The 16450-nt window shown below is 39.8% G+C and overlaps 1 pseudogene; it reads left to right on the top strand.

Annotated features, from left to right (window-relative positions):
• Positions 1-16450, top strand: part of LOC123835691 (actin, cytoplasmic 2-like) — a 38582-nt pseudogene that overhangs the window by 771 nt on the left and 21361 nt on the right.

Here is a 16450-nt window from a genome sequence, read left to right as displayed (position 1 = left end):
GAAACGTGTACTTTTAAAGTTGAAGTCTTTGACTTTAAAATGAGGCTTATTCTGCAAATATTTACAATTTTGAATTAGAAAATTGCTTACCAATTAAATGTTTTTTTTAAAACACGTACTTCATTTTCTACAATGACCATCATATAGTAAATAAAATATTTAAAGAGCAAACTCAGTTATTCTGATTTATCATTCCACTCACAAAAAAGACTACATACATGACTCAGGAAATTCAAAGCCTAGAAATCGAGATATAACATTTATAAAAATTCATCTTCATATTAATCCTTTGTTTATAATCCAGCCTGTAATTGCTCCATGAGTGAACGTATTTCTCGATTTCTGTTTCTTATCAACCTCATAATAGTATGTTGTTTTTAAATATAGTAAAGTACTTCTAATTGTGCTGGGCATTGTAAGCAGTAAGCTTTTATAAAAATACCATGGTCCTCATAGAGGACAATATTAGTCCAACTCTTTTTTTTTTAAAGATTTTATTTATTTATTTGTGAGAGAGAGAATGAGAGACAGCACATGAGAGTGGGGAGGGTCAGAGGGAGAAGCAGACTCCCCACCGAGCAGGGAGCCCGATGCAGGACTCGATCCCGGGACTCCAGGATCATGACCCTAGCCGAAGGCAGTCGCCCAACCAACTGAGCCACCCAGGCGCCCCAATATTAGTCCAACTCTTAATCATGTAAGTATTGTATAAACCATATAAGCATTATTATCTTTATAGATCCAGTAATTAAGATGAATTTTCATCATCTGCCTTCATTTATGATGATGTTTTTATTAAGATTAGCATTGCTCACATGTGGCAGAAAATGCAAAATACAGTAGCTTAAGCAAGATAGAAACTTATTTCTCTGTAACGTAAAGGTAAGCAATTCAGGGCTGGTATATGGTGGTTCCATGACCTTCAGGTACCCAGGCTCCTTCCAGCTCATTGCTCTGTAATTCTCAGTTTGTGGTGCAAAATTGCTGCCCTGCTAGTCATCTCATTCATATTTAAGCCAAGAGAAAAGTGGGAAAGAAAAGGGATTCCACCCCCCCACCCCCTTCCCCACATCTCCCATCCAAATACACACATACACACACACACCTCTCAGAACCCTTCCAGGAAGTTAAATACACCAATTCCTCTTATACCCTCTTGGCCAGATGGCCACATCCATGATGTGGTGGATTGCATTTTCCAAAGGTGACTCCAAAAATATGTCCTGCCCCTGTGTTCTTCTACAGTGTGGCCTTGCCACCCCCCCCCCATCAAGAGTTGAAATCTTAGGGGTGCCTGGGTGGCTCAGTCGTTGGGCGTCTGCCTTCGGCTCAGGTCATGATCCCAGGGTCCTGGGATCGAGCCCCACATCAGGCTCCCTGCTACATGGGGAGCCTGTTTCTCCCTCTCCCACTCCCTCTGCTTGTGCTCCCTCTCTCACTGTCTCTTTCACTGTCAAATAAAATCTTAAAAAAAAAAAAAAAGTTGAAATCTTAATTCCCCTCCTTTTGAATCTGGATGGGTTTGTGACTGCTTTGAAAGAAATCATGCCAGGATGACAGAAGTAGCCAGCTCTGAGATGCCCTGCCCAAAATCCTGACCCACAGAATCTGTGAGCATAATAAAAATGTTGTTTTAAGTCTCAAAGTTTTGGGATAATTTGTAACACAGCAATAGGACTGAAACACGTAGTCATAAGGAAGGCTTGGGAATGTAAACTTTATTTTGAACAGTCATGTGCCAAGCAAACATTTGGAAATTGAGAACCAGTTCTGGGGACAATAACCAGTGTCCGCCAAATGGTTAACACTCTTTCCCCCAGGAATGACAGGGAAAAAAAGCGCTGCTTTTCCAAACATTTACAAGAACCATATTTCAAAGTAGCATATTTTGTGTTTCAAAGTAGTTTGTTGTTGTTTTGTTTTTGTAGATTTTCTACGTGAGGCATGATGCATGGCTCGGTCATCAGTGGCAATGTCCGGGTCATGTGGCTGTCATTTCTTTAGGGGTATAGAAGTGAGTCAGGCATGAAATGCATAATTGGATTAGATGACCTATATGGTCTCTCCCATCCTGGGATATTCTACAACAGTTTAATATTAAGACATGTGGGATTTAAAACATCTTTGCAAGTAGCTCTCTGATAACAATTTTTATTTGCATCAATTCTTAAATCAGTAACCATGACCTGAAAAATTAAAGCTTGATCCTGGTAGTCCTATTATGTTAATATTGTTCTCGGAACCAACGTTCACTTCTAAACTCCTATTCTGGCTTTTATTCCCTACCCCATAACTATTTGGGTAATATGTTGTGACTTCCTTTGCTTTCATTTTCAGAATATTTCCTTCCAAACCTTGGAGTGCAGTGACAGTGGCCTATGGGGACTACTTATCTTTGGATTCTTTAAAAGAACACTGAAATTGATTTTTTGGTTGTTGATTTACAAAGCAATTTTCACTAGTGTCTCAGAGAAGCAGAAGCAATTGCAAAAGAACTCCAACAAGAGTTCAGCATTGGAATGAAATAAGAATGCTACCCAATTTGTGTTCACACATGAAAAATTAAATAGATATCGGACAGAGGCATCAGTTGGTTTTATAAGCAGCTGCCAACACAGGATGACAGCATGGACAAGCCATAGTTTAGGCAAGCTTTATGATGGGTAATCATAACTGTGACCCATCAATCAGACAGCGTTTCTTGCCAATAGTTAATATGTATTCTGATCACGTCTCTTTGGTGAAAGAAATATATACCCACTCGAGACCAAAAGACAAATGGAAAGGACCCGGGGGTGGGTTGTGCTGACACAGAGCCCACTGTGGCCATCTCTCTCCATTTTATATACCTTTAGCAGTTCAGCACCTACTATGGTTTTGGTGTCTCTGGTTCACATCCTGAAGAGAGGAAATCCAGTTAGTTTGGTCTTGACCATCCAGTGGATGGGCTGGCCTTGCGTGAGAGGTTTTCTCCTGATTCAGTCGGTGTGGCCAGTGGCGTGCAGGGTAAAGGGTTGGGTAGCATAAATAAATACATGTTTATTAGTGCAAGACCTACCTCTTCAGCAAACAGGAAAGTCCCAAACACAGGCACCGTCAGTGGTACAGTCACCTTCACGACTTACGAAAGATGGCCACCTCTTGGCCGGAAATCTCGGAAACGTTTGGACTAAGACTAAATAAAATGACTCCTGTCTAGATGCAGCTTTGTACCTCCAGCTTTTCAGATTCAGTAGGTCAGAAGTGGGGCCTGGGAATTTGCATTTCTGTCAGACTCCCAGGTGATGCTTCTCCTGCGGGTCTGGGGACCACCCTTGGGGATCCGTTCCACTCGATTCCCCAGCGGGGAGCTTATACTCACGCTGAGCAGACAACTGCTTGAAGTAACTTTTCTGCTTATCATAAAAGTATAAGTTTTTCTCTGGCTAAATGAAGAGTAAATGCAACTTCATAATTCTGTTCTCCTTTAAGGAGTCATGTACGCTAAAGAGGTTCTCAAAAGCAACAGAGAATATATCCTTAAATGCTACATTTCATAAGTAGAATATGGGTTTCCTCTTAAGGACGAGGTCGGGCTCACAAGTTTATCTCTGCTTCCTGAAGTTCCACTGAAACCATGGCTAAAGGCCTGGGGAAGATACAACAAAATTATAAACTCATAAGGACAAAAGAACAAGAGACCTATAATAAAAATTAAAAATGATAATGAGAAATTTTAAATTATTTAGCCTTTTTTTTAAAAAAAAAGAAGGGAATTCTGACATATGCTACAATGTGGATGAACCTTGAGGACATGATGCTAAGTGAAATAAGCCAGTCAGAAAAGACAAACACTGTATGAATCCACTTAAATGAAGCACTTAGAGCAGAGTCATAGAAACAGAAAGTAGAATGGTGGCTTTCGGGAGCTGAGGGGTGGGGGAAATGGGGAGTTGTTTAATGGGTGAAGAGTTTCAGTTTTGCAAGATGAAAAACTTCTGAGGTTGGTTGGATAGAATGTGAGTATACTTAACACGACTGAACTGCAGACTAAAAAATGGTTAAGATAGTAAACTTTGTTATATGTAATTTATGACAATTAAAATTTTTTTTAATTGTTTAATTTTTAGAAAAGGAACAGGAAGGGGGCACTTGGGTGGCTCAGTTAAGCGTCTGCCTTTGGCTCAGGTCATGATCTCCGGGTCCTGGGATCGAGCCCCATGTCGGGCTCCCTGCTGAGCAGGGAGTCTGCTTGTCCCTCTCCCTCGCCCCTCCCCCTGCTCATGTTCACTCGCTCTCTCAAATAAATAAAACTTAAAAAAAGAAAAAGGAACAGGAAAAGAGACAAGAGCAGATGAGAGTTGTCTACTAAAATTTTGGAACTAAGCAAACTGGAGAATACTGGAACCTAAGCTTGGGTGAGGGCTCAGTGAGAGGAAGCCTGTGAGAAGCAAGATCACGTTTGTACCACAGAGTGCAAAAGCACAGAATCTGGAGATGCCGGGTGCCTCTGAAAAGCAATAAGGAGCAAGGACTAATGCAATGTTTGTAGGAGGAGCTGATAACACTGTCCACCCCCTGGCCCTCCTCTGCCCTACATAGGCAAGCAACTGTGCTCCTTCATTCCCAGCAGGAGGTGGAGGGGCTGACTTGAGACTTGCACAGCCGATTGTGGGGATAAGATGCGGCAGTGAGGAGATGGGGATTGATTCTAATTTGGTGAACTACTCTTCAGTGACCTCTTTTCCCCACCGGACTCGCCAAATTCTGAGAACCAAATGTACACCCTTCCAGGCAGGGAAATCAAGGATTCCTCTTGAGGGAGCTGACCAGCTCAGGAGTCAAGACTTACAGATGCTGACATTTGAGGGCCCAGCTCTCTTTCTTTCCACCCCATTTTGAAGTTCACCAGTCAATACCCACCACCACACACCTCATAAACATGAATTCAGGTAGGAATCATCAGATTTCCAAGAAAAACTTTTAGTATGAGAGACTGGGACCAAAATAAATGAACTAAAAAAATAAACTCAGAGAAGTAAAGACTGCAGTGAACAGAAGAAAAATTCTGAAAGCACTTTAATATCGTCAGATATATAATAATAACACAATAGTAATTGTTAACATTTATTTATCAGCTACTATTCTAAGCACTTCATATCTATTAACTCGCTGAATGTTCACAAGAACCCTATGACGTGCATATTATTACATTGCACATGAATAAATGGAGACACAGAGAGATGAAGTAATTTGTCCAAGATCACACAGCTTGCAAATGGTATTGGGATGGGACCCCAGGCAGTCTGGTTCTGTATCCAATATCCTGTAACTGAAAGGAGTAAGAACTCGTAGAAATTAAAATTATGATAGTAAAAATGTAATCCATAAAATGGGTCAAGTTAAAGGTGAGGAAACTTAGAAAATAGAACAAAAGAGAAAAATCTAGAAAATGAAAGAGAAAAATAAGAAAATTAGAGAACTGACTCAGAAAGCTCAATATCCAATAATAGGAGTTCAAGAAAGAAAATAAGGATAAATGGAGACAATTGTTAAAGAAATCATACAGGAATTTTCCCCAGAATTGAAGGATAAGAATCTCTAGACAGGAGGGGCCCATGGACGGCCCCACAGAACAATAAATAAAAACACCCTCACCAGGCTAATGATACTGAAATTTCATACTTCAGAACAGTTATAGATAAACGGAAGAGTGTAAAAGCTCAGATAATCATCAGACTCCTTAGTAGCAGCACTGGAAGCTAGAAGACAATGGAACAATATCTTGAAAATGCTGAGGGAAAGTTATTTCCAACCCAGAATTCTGTATCCAGCAAATTAAAGGTAGAATAAGGATATTTTCAGACATGTCAGATTTTAGAGAATACAGACTCCTGTTACCCTTTGTCAAGAATTGGAATAAGTTTGGGAATCACCTGAGGAATAGGAATATGGAGGATCCAGCAAGGGATGGAAACTAACATCAGCCCCCCCCCCCCATCAACCAGCCTACTTGCTCCTGGATTCACATACTCTACCTTCTGCCTGATAACTCAGATGGCTATGTTCTGTCTACCTGTGCTCCATCCTGTTCCCTCTGACCGATGCAAGGAAATAAGCTTTTGCAATGGCCACCTCTCTTCTGAGTCATCAATATTTCCCTTTCCACTGAACCTCTCAGTGGCAAACAGACTCTAGGGGACCCCTGACTCTTGCCCCCATCATTCAAGCCCTGTAGAATCCTCTTCCCTGAGTGTGAGTTGCCGTTGTTGCTTCCTTCTAGCCGATAACATCTGGCAAGAGTGAGGGGATTTTGCTGATGAATTAAGGTCCCCAAGCAGTTGATTTTGAGTCAGTCAAGAAGTTTGTCCAAGGCTTCATGTAATCAGCTGAAGCTCCCGTAAAGAGGGACTGGGGCTTCCCTGGTGGGCGGGGAGTTTCCATGCTGGCTTGAGGAAGTAAGCAGCCATGTGAAATGCTTTCTTCACTTCACCACTTTTTCTTGGTTCTCCTACCTCCCTGAAACACATCTCATTCTTTTTTACTGGATATGCTTTATCCTCCCTTCTGCCTCTAAATGTTGATGTATCCCGGATACCTCCTTTCTTCACGCTCACTCCCTGGGTGACCTCATCAAGTCCACTAGCTTTAAATACCATTTATATGTGCATGATTCTCAAATGTACGCTTCCAGCCCTAACCTCTCTCTGAACTCCATAATTCTATGTACAACTGCGTTGAGTTGTTTAAAAGGTAACTCCGGCTCAGCATGTCTAACGCTGACATCTTTATTACTAGTTCTGCTCTATCCACAGCACCAAGAACAATGCCTGGAACATAGTGGGCACTCAGTATTTATTGAGTAAAAAGAAGGAGGGGAAAAATAAAGAAGTTGTGGGGGAGGGCAACGCATGCAGAAAAAAGACTAAGGGGATTCTTAGGATCGACGTGAACAAGGACCTGGGGCAGCAGCTGTTAACAGGTCTGGAGATGATCCAGGTCCAAATGAAGCAGGAAAGCAAAGACATGCAGAGGGAAATCACCAAGGCAAAAGAAAGGCACTGGTCAATTATCTGCTGTGTTTGATTATATTGAGAAAAACAACACCTCTGGCAGAGAGTTTGGGAAATGAATAAATAATAGTTTCAGAGAAAACCAGACAGTTAAAGGAAACTAAGCAGCTAAAACCACTCCAGGCAAAACAGAAGATTGAATACGCAAGAAAATAAAATCAAAGAAGACTAGAAGGTTCAGCCATGAGCAGGATTTATGGAGTCATAACAATGAAAACAATGAGAACTGATACAACCATAAAGTGTGGTCTGACCAAATGGGGCAGAAAAAGAGAAAGAGAACAATGTGTGTCTGTGTGTCTCTGTTGTGGGAGCATAGAATAAGAGCACTAAATCCTGACATTCCATAACAGGAAGTCCACAGAAATGTCTAAATTGGAGAGTCCAGAAACAGTAACATATATATAAAATTTAGAAATATGTCACTAAATAGCAAAAGAAATAGCTTAAATAATTGAAAGTCATTCCTTGTGGGAAATGGGAATGATATACACATATTTGTTAAAGACTATGATTTTCTATAGCAGGTATTAAGTTAAAGGAATCCCCATGTTTCATGCAACTCTTTATTTCTGGGTTCGGGAGACCATGTGGCTAAGATTTTCTAGTCCCCATTTAGTAGCCTGTCTAGTGGGAAATCCCAAGCCTGCATCTTCAAGTTCTATGAATTTTAGAAATTGGTTGTGCTTAAGACAGGTGACCACTTTTTACAAGAAGGACCCTAAAGGTATTTATTTGCTAAATATCCTGTTTATTGTCCCACTTAGTTGAATATTTGTGAAACTTTCTTTTGTTTTATAATAATCTTGTTCTACTTTAGTTATTTTCTTTTTTTGTTCCTTATTGTCTCTCTCCAAGTTGGTTACTCCATTGTCACTTGTGAAGTTCAAGAACTAAGATTCCCAGGTGTAGAATTCTCTTGCTAATCAGCATCCCTATGGGATAGAATGTTTCATTTTTGCTTTCAGTCCTCTTAGAGCTAGTGTGTACTTTATTTGAAGAACAGTTGACCCTTTATCCTGCTTCAGGGTCATAGTATCTTGTTTGTTAAACTGTATGGCCTTGTAAATTCTGTTTGGTCTTCTTGCCAACGGAAACAAATTACACATGTATCAAAGCAGAAGGGGATACTTCGGGTGTTTAAACTACATTTTATTTACCATTTCAAAGGTAGATCTTCTATATTCCCAACTCTTTTACAGCACAAGGTCTAGAATTTGTAAAAATCACATGTAAGCCAGGCCTAGGTAGCAAACATAGAGATAGGTATCATTCTTGGTAGACTCGGGATCATGTAGATCCTTTTGTGCATGGATGTTTTTATTCACTCACGACCAGTCCTTGGTGGTATCCTTCTACAGATGACTCAAAAATGAATTATATTTTTAGTTCAGTCATTTTTCTTAACCACTTCCAATTTAATCACCAAACTTACCAGAAGCAAAAATTAAGCTCTTCTCCCTCAGAATTGTTCTTCCCCCCTCTGTTCTCTGAATCTGCAAATGGCATCATAACACCTTCTAGTCACTGACTTAGACTCAGAGCCGCTGTTGACCTTTGCCTCTCACATTCCCAAGTGGGTTCATTGTCAAATCCTGTTGATTCTATTTCCGTGGTGACTTGCTGACATTTGTCCTCTCCCTGCCATTCCTAATGTCACTGTCTGTCTTAGTCTGCTGAGGCCACCATCACAAACTACCACAGACTGGGTGACTTGAACAATAGCAGTTTGTTTTCTCACAGTTCTGAAGGCTGGAAGACAGATCAGGATGGTCAGGTTCTGGTGAGGACTCTCTTCCTGATTTCTGGATAGCCCCCTTCTCACTGAGTCTCACATAGCCTTCCCTCAGTCCGTGCACTTGGAAAGAGTGATTGCTCTCCTTTTTCTTATAAAACCACCAATCCGATGGGATTAGGACCCCACCCTTATGACTTCATTTAACCTTAGTAACCTCCCTAAAACCCTATCTCCAAATGCAGTCACAATGGGGGTTAGGGCTTCAACATACAAATTTTAGGGTGAGGCATTTCCGTCCCTAGCACTGTACCAGGCTGGATCTTCATCACTTCTTACTGGACTGTTGTCTTCCAATTCACCTTCTTGTCTCCAATCTTTCCCACTTCTAGTTACACATTATTCTGAGAAATCTTTTCTAGCTACATTTCTGTTTATGTTACTTTCTGCCAAAAACAAAAACAAAAAAGAAAAAAAAAGCCCACCTCCAATGACTTATGTTTCCTAGAGAATAAAGGCAAACCTCATTATCTTGAAATTCAGGGACTCTGATAATCTGACTCCAACCTAATTTCCCAGTCCTAACTCAGAGTCCCCATCATACCATTAATACCACAACCAAACAAAACACTGCCTTTCTCTTAACATGTCTTTCAATTTCCTGCCTCCAAACCTTCGCTTATTATGTTTGCCCCACTTGGAAACACTCATCTTCCCCAGGTCAAAAATCCTACCTGTGGGTCAAAGGCTGCTACCTTCTCATGAACAGTTCTTTGATTCCCCTGGCCAGCAGTAGTCACTCCCTGTTTTGTGTATCATTTTGTACTTACATTAACTTCTAATTTTATTTGTGGGATTTTGTGGTCTGCCTCTGGAAAATCATCTGCTGGCAAAAATGGGTAATGGCTTGGCTTGCAGAGTACAGCAGAGTCCTTGAATCTGACACCTGTGGATATTCAGTGACTACTTGTTGATATGAACCATGACCCTATTAATGGGAATTATAATATTTCATAGTCAAATTGACATAAGATAGCATTTAGATTAGTGATTTTCAAGCTATGTTAACTGGAGCCATATTCTATTCCATACCTCGGGCTTTGACAAAATATTTTATTTGAAGAAAGGGTTTTGTTGCCAAATACTTTAAACCATTGATCTATTTAACTCCTCCTTTCTGTAAATGAGAAAAACGAGGCCAGATGGAGATAAAAAATGACATTCCCAAGGTTTCCCAACTATTTAGTAGCAGAAACAGAATCAGCAAGATATATATAAACTGTATCAATCGGAAGGACTTATTTGTAGAGCCGCTTAGCGACCTCATCTTTTAAGACATTACCCTGCTGATGGGAAAATTAAGATAACATCTGAAATGAATCATAGTAACTCAGTGAGGGCACCTAAGGTTAAATCTTGTTAAATCATTTCTTCCAGGCACTGTTTGGTACTTCAAGACTATGAAAGATTTTGTTTTCTCAGGAAATGCGTTGTTCACCGCGGATCTAATAGAATAAGCTGGTTGTCTGAAAAGGCTGGACACAAGCTACAAATCATATAAGCTCCACGAAATGTAAGTATTGAACAAAGATTTGAGCATATAGTATTCCCCATGATATCTCAGGGACTAGATCGAAGTCGATCACGCGGTCATTAGAATACCAAATAACGTCTGCTGCTCGTGTAGGCTGGCACGTCTGATGTTAATGTTATAATGTCATCTCTAGCATTGCTTAGTACTTGGTTTTTTTTCCATTGAAATTTCTTTTAAGCCAGGCCCTTCAATCCACAAGGTTTCTGAAAATTGAGGAAGGATTAAGGAACATGGAAAGCTACCAAAAGTATTGTTTCTACTGCAGTGTGACTTTACAATAGTAGTTCATGCTTTAAGAGCAGCTCAGCCTGACAAGCCTTATCTATGTATTTAAATAGAAGCTGCCACTTAAAGAACTAAGAGCTCTGTGAAGCATGCCTTTTTTGGCGTGCAATAATCCAGGGAGGATGGGAAGCTATTGGCAAGAGACTTCATCATCAATAAGAATAATAACATGTTCAGGATGCTGCTTCCTGAGCCAATTTATGTGTTTAGATTTGATTTCCTATTTTTGAAGCATATCCCAATGAATCAAAAATATTAATGCTGAGAGTCGCACCAAGCAAAATGAATAAGAAGTAGCCTTGAAAGATATTTGAAATGCAACCGTTTTCCAGGATTAAAAAATATGGAAAGTTACCTGCTTGACATAGATTAAGGAACGTTTCCTTCAGTCGCTGGGGGTGGCTCTCTCAGAGGGAATTCATCCACGAAGTCCACATTATTTGTAGCACCTCTTCTGTGCTACAGACACCAGGCGAGGAGTTACAGTTACATAAAGGGACAATTAGGATAGAAGTAAAACGTTCCTGTCTTTATATTCCGGTTGGGGGCGGGGGGGGGGGGAGACTGACGTTAAACAGATAGAAAACAAGATTGAACAATTATGCAGAAATATAGGAGGGTCTGAGAGAGTATAGACGAGGAGACCTAGCTAATTGGGAGGTGAGCATCCTCTGTTGACTGCTGGGTATGTACATTGGGTATAGACACGCCATCTTTTGCTACTGAATAGAGCCAGAGAATGTTAGCCGCTGGGCTGCCACAGCAAGAACAGCTCATAACATGATGCAGATCCCTGGCTCAGAGCCAAAGCCCCAGAGACAGCAGTTGGCAAAAGGGAGCCATCTTCCCTAGGACCACCTCCCTGAAAACCCGCCTTCTGGCAGTGAGCAGGGCTCCTGTGTGGTCCTCCTCAGCCAGCTCGACTATGTAACTGCAGGAGGCTCTGATTCTCCTGGGAAGTGGGACAGGCAGGTTAGTGCTAGTCAGGAAGAAAATACTTGACAGTCTATTTTTTTTTCTTTTCTTCTTCTTTTTCTTCTTCTTCTTCTTCTTCTTTTTTTTTTAACTTTTCAGCTGCCAATGCTTTAGTCACAAAACCTCATAAATATTTTTAATTTAAAACGCTTTTTCTGGCTGATATAAAAAGAGAGGAAACTTGAAACCTGCACAATCGTAATATTTATCGAGAGACGATCTTTTCTTCTTTCATTATCATTTATATCTTGATGAGTTTCTGTTCATTTTTATGGTTCAGATTTTTTCATTGTTAATATAACAGAAACCTGAATTTAAATATACCCAACTTGTCATACATTTTTGTTGGTTGTTGTACATTTTTATTTCTACTCACTTAGAGAGGATTTTCTTCCTAAGGCTTGGAGGCACTATTTCATGTCAAATAATTCCTTGAAAATCCAACCTATTTCTGGGTCTTGTGTTCAGTGTCCTCTGTCACACATCTCCTAATGGCTCTACCCTCTTTCTACTTCTTATTTTGTATTTAAGTGATATTTCTGTGAACAGAAGAATCCCATTAACCTTCTGTTTTCCACTTAGGACTTTCAGAACACTTTGCTCTTTGGCTTTTTGTAAAAAATTATTTCTGATTAACCATCTTTCTACCAACAGAGACCCCAAACATCTAGAATGTCATTGTTTTCATCAGCCATCAATTTTCTATAGAGTGCTAACCCCATTTTATCCATTACTGTCCTTGATTCAAGACCAGTCTCACTGGGTTGGTTAGTCTCTCTTACTTCTAAATTTGAGTTCATTGACATCCCTCGTGGCCCCCAGCCCCCATTCTCTCCATTTCAGTCTGGAAGCGATTTCTCTTTCTTTTAGTTCCTGGTTAGTTATCTAATCCTTTCCAGTTTTGGAAAGTTGAACACATCCCTTTAAAATATGCATTTATCATGTCATGGCCTACCCTAATGAATGTTCCTACTCTTTTTTGGAAGTTGTAAGAGGAAGAGTGCAGTGCTCACAGGCAGCATAAACTACAGTCAAAGCAGATAAAAGGAGCCCCAAATGCTGCATTCCTATGTTCAAATCCTAAACTCTCTCTAACTAGGTTTGGGTCACTTTGCCTTTTTGGGTCTCAGTTTTTTCTATAAAATGAAGGAATTGATACTAGATAATCTCTAAGGTTCTCTTTAAGTCTAGAGTTCTAGGATTTCATGGATGTCTCAAAAGAAACATTTAACATGCTATACAATGCACATACATGTTAAAATCTTAAACTCTATAGGAAAGCAACTCTGTTGAATATTCTTTCTATTTAATATCTCTTCCAAGTATTGTCTTGCACCTTTCACCTTTTAAAGAATCACTCTTAAAATTCTAATGAAGATATTTCTTCTTTTCTCATTCTTTTTGTATGTTTTCCTCTTCTCTGTCTCAATCACTCTATAGTTGTTTACACTGAATCTAGACCTACGTATTTGTCACCAAAATGAAAACAGAATCCAACTGTTCTTGTCATCCTCATAGTGATATATGGCCTTAAATCTGCATCACAATTTTTAAAAATGATATTTTAAATAATAAGACATGAGATTATTTGAAAAACAAGAAAGCCTAAGAAAAAACTAGAATTTCCCATATTCCCAATATCCAGAGCCAGCAGCTGGTATTTTTTAAAAGAAATTTGGGATCATACTTTGTATATTATTTTCTCTTGATCCTTTGATACACAAAACAGATTGCCTGTACCGTTTCTAATTCTGTCCTCTTTATTTATATAGCTTCACTTTTCCCTAAACAGTAGATTTCCATCTCTAATAACCCTCTACTTTCACTGATTATGCACAGAAATTTTTGCTTATTAATGTTTCATTAGCATTTTACCATGCAGTGTATTTTCAGTTTCTATTGTTATGCATATTGCAGAGGGATGCATGAATATTCTTGCCTTACTTCAAGCTTTATCCATAATGTATTGGAATTCTAATCACATTTTCCTAGCATTTTTATATATTTCACACAGTTAGAAGGCAACCCATATGCTGGCTCTATTTTTAAAAGATTTATGCCTCATTGTATTGACGACTGTCTCCTGAGACAAAGGCACTATTCAGACTCTTTTTGGTCACTCTGTTATTGATTTGAACATACTGGAAAGTCAAGTCTGTCATCTTCTTTTGTAGCATAATTTTAGGCTGGAGCTGTTATTCCGGTCACTTGCTACTACCAGCCTTTGCAGTGAGATTATGAAAAAATTTTCATCTGCATCCAAAAATGTTGAGTACCTTCAATTACTGCTATCCTTTTACTAGCTTCCCTAAATGAGATAGTCCAAAGCACGGGTGTCATGGATTTTATTATTTCCCTTTTCTCCAGAATCAGACCAAATATGTCTGCCAAAGGCTGATTTTAACAGTAGGGGAATTATTTGCAAATGCAGTGGTAAGCCAATCTGTTCCAGGAACTCTCTTTTCCCTCCTGAACTTTATTATGCTTTCCAGCTCTCAGACATTTGCTTGTGCCACTTAAAATCCAGTCTTCCATTGGGAAAATACACTGTGCAAGCCCAGAGCATTAGACAGAGTCCTGTTTTGCCCCCCGAAGACTTGCGTAATCATGAGAGGTTTTCCTTTCGGAGCTGGACCACGTGGATGGTCATCATCTAGAGGTCTCACTGTCACTCACAAGGTATTACAGACTTCTCTTTCTCTGGGGAAAACAAACAGCATGCAGTGAACTCTAGTACCCTCTTTTCCTCTTTTCTTTCCTTTCTTTTTTTTTAAAGATTTTATTTATTTATTTGATACGAGAGAGTAAGAGAGCACAAGCAGGGGCAATAGTAGAGGGAGAGGGAGAAGCAGACTCCCCACCAAGCAGGGAGCCCAATGCGGGGCTCGATCCCAGGGCCCTGGGATCATGACTTGAGCCGAAGGCAGACGCTCAACCATCTGAGCCACCCAGGCGCCCCACCCTCTTTTCTTTTTACTGACACAAATTTATGTGCTTACTTATTTACTTTCTCACTTAGCTAGCTAGCTATGCAGTTGTCTATCAAACCTTGGACCATTTTCTCCTTTATCTGATTACGTAGGTTAGGATGTCTCCTGATGAAACTTGCCGGAGTCAACACCCTCCTTCACCTTTCATAAACTTGCTTGCTCATGTCTTCTTCAATTTCAGTGATTTCTTCCTCTCCTTGATTAACTGCCACTCTGCTGGCTGCCTCCTTGGTGTCACACATAGATGCCCCGCCCCAGCCTGCCTGCCTTCTACTTGCCGTTCTATATCATGATCTGATGTCGCTCCCCAATCTCACATACGCTAGCTTTGGCATTTTACTCACCTGCTCTTCTCATTCCAGGCATGAAGCACTGCTACTCTCTTACCACACATCCTTGCTTGTTTGGGAGCAAATTATTAGCTTTTATACAACACCGTTCAAAAAAATTCAACTTCCCTTTGTTTTATTGAAGTATAGTTGACACGTATTGCTACATTAGTTACAGGGGTACAACATAGTGATTGGACAGCTTAGCGTTACGCTATGCTCACCACAAGTGTTCAGCTTTACTTTTTATGATATTCGTATGTCTTTATTTTTGCTTTCTTCCTTTAATGTTTGTCCATTGTTGAGTCCAAGAAGATGAAAGCTGAATGGAAAAGGAATCAAGGATTATAAAAGAAATAATCCACATTGAGGTTGAGTAACATCCACCGTATATCAGAAGCAGCAATTAGGGACCTTTCAGCAGAAAGTTTAGAGGACCACTCATCCTGTATTAGATGTAACATAAAGCCACAGAAAGAGAGGTTCATAGGGAGGCATTTATATGTAGCAAGAGCTTGTGTAAGGGGCGCCTGGCTGGCTCAGTTGGAAGAGCATGGACCCTGCCACACTGGGTGTAGAGATCACTAAAAAACAAAGATTAAAAAAAAAAAGGAAGAAAGAAAGAACTTGTGTCTTTTGTGAAGGCCCAAACCATAGAATTGACAAGATAAACAACTGATCTTCAAGGAGATTAAATCTTTTGTTGAGATGGGTAGTGACTGAAACTTTGGGTATTTTATGGGGCCTTACTAGTCTCCAATAACTATTCCCTCCCCAAATATTAACATTGAATTAGCAGAGTTTCCTTTAGCCTCTAGGCTTCCAGATCTTCCAACAAAGACCGTCACAAGAATTTTAGATGGAAGGATCAACTCTCAGAGATTGGAGGCAGTTTTAGAGAGAAAAAAAAAAAGAGGATAAAAAAATATTGAAAAAAGGTCTTTCTGTGTACATACATATATTGACATTAGTTGGATACATTATTGTGATTTCAGAGATCAGTGCCATAAAGAGTACTCACATTCTTCCACAACATCTTGTTCCGCCATCGTAAATAGAACATTGGGCTTATATAGACCATGATCTGACCAGAGTGGCACTTTACAAGTTTTTAAATTATGAAATTTTTTTTTATCCATACAGAAACCATGACATTCTATGCTCCAGATATGTTGATTTGGCAACTCCCCCAACTCATCAGCCTCTGTTTTGTGTTTTATGTAGTTGTTCTCTGAACAATTTTTGGCTGTGCTATGCAAGAATATTTTACAAGCAGCATTTTTTTCTGACTACTCTTTATCCCTTCTTTCTCTTTTTCTGCCTTCCTTCATCTTCCTTTCTTTATTATTCAGCTATTGTTGTGTAACAAATTACCTTCAAGCTCAGCAGCTTAAAACAACAAACATTTATTACTTCATAGTTTCTCTAGGTTAGGAATTCAAGAAAAGATTAGAGGGGTGGTTCTGGCTCTGGATTGAAGTCAAGCTGTT

The sequence above is a fragment of the Mirounga angustirostris genome, unplaced genomic scaffold (genome assembly GCF_029215605.1).
Source record: "Mirounga angustirostris isolate CCGP_5_RB_7025 unplaced genomic scaffold, mMirAng1.0.hap1 SCAF_12, whole genome shotgun sequence".
Taxonomy (NCBI): Eukaryota; Metazoa; Chordata; class Mammalia; order Carnivora; family Phocidae; genus Mirounga; species Mirounga angustirostris.
The sequence above is the reverse complement of the archived record's forward strand: the minus strand, read 5'-3'. Positions and strand labels throughout refer to the sequence as shown.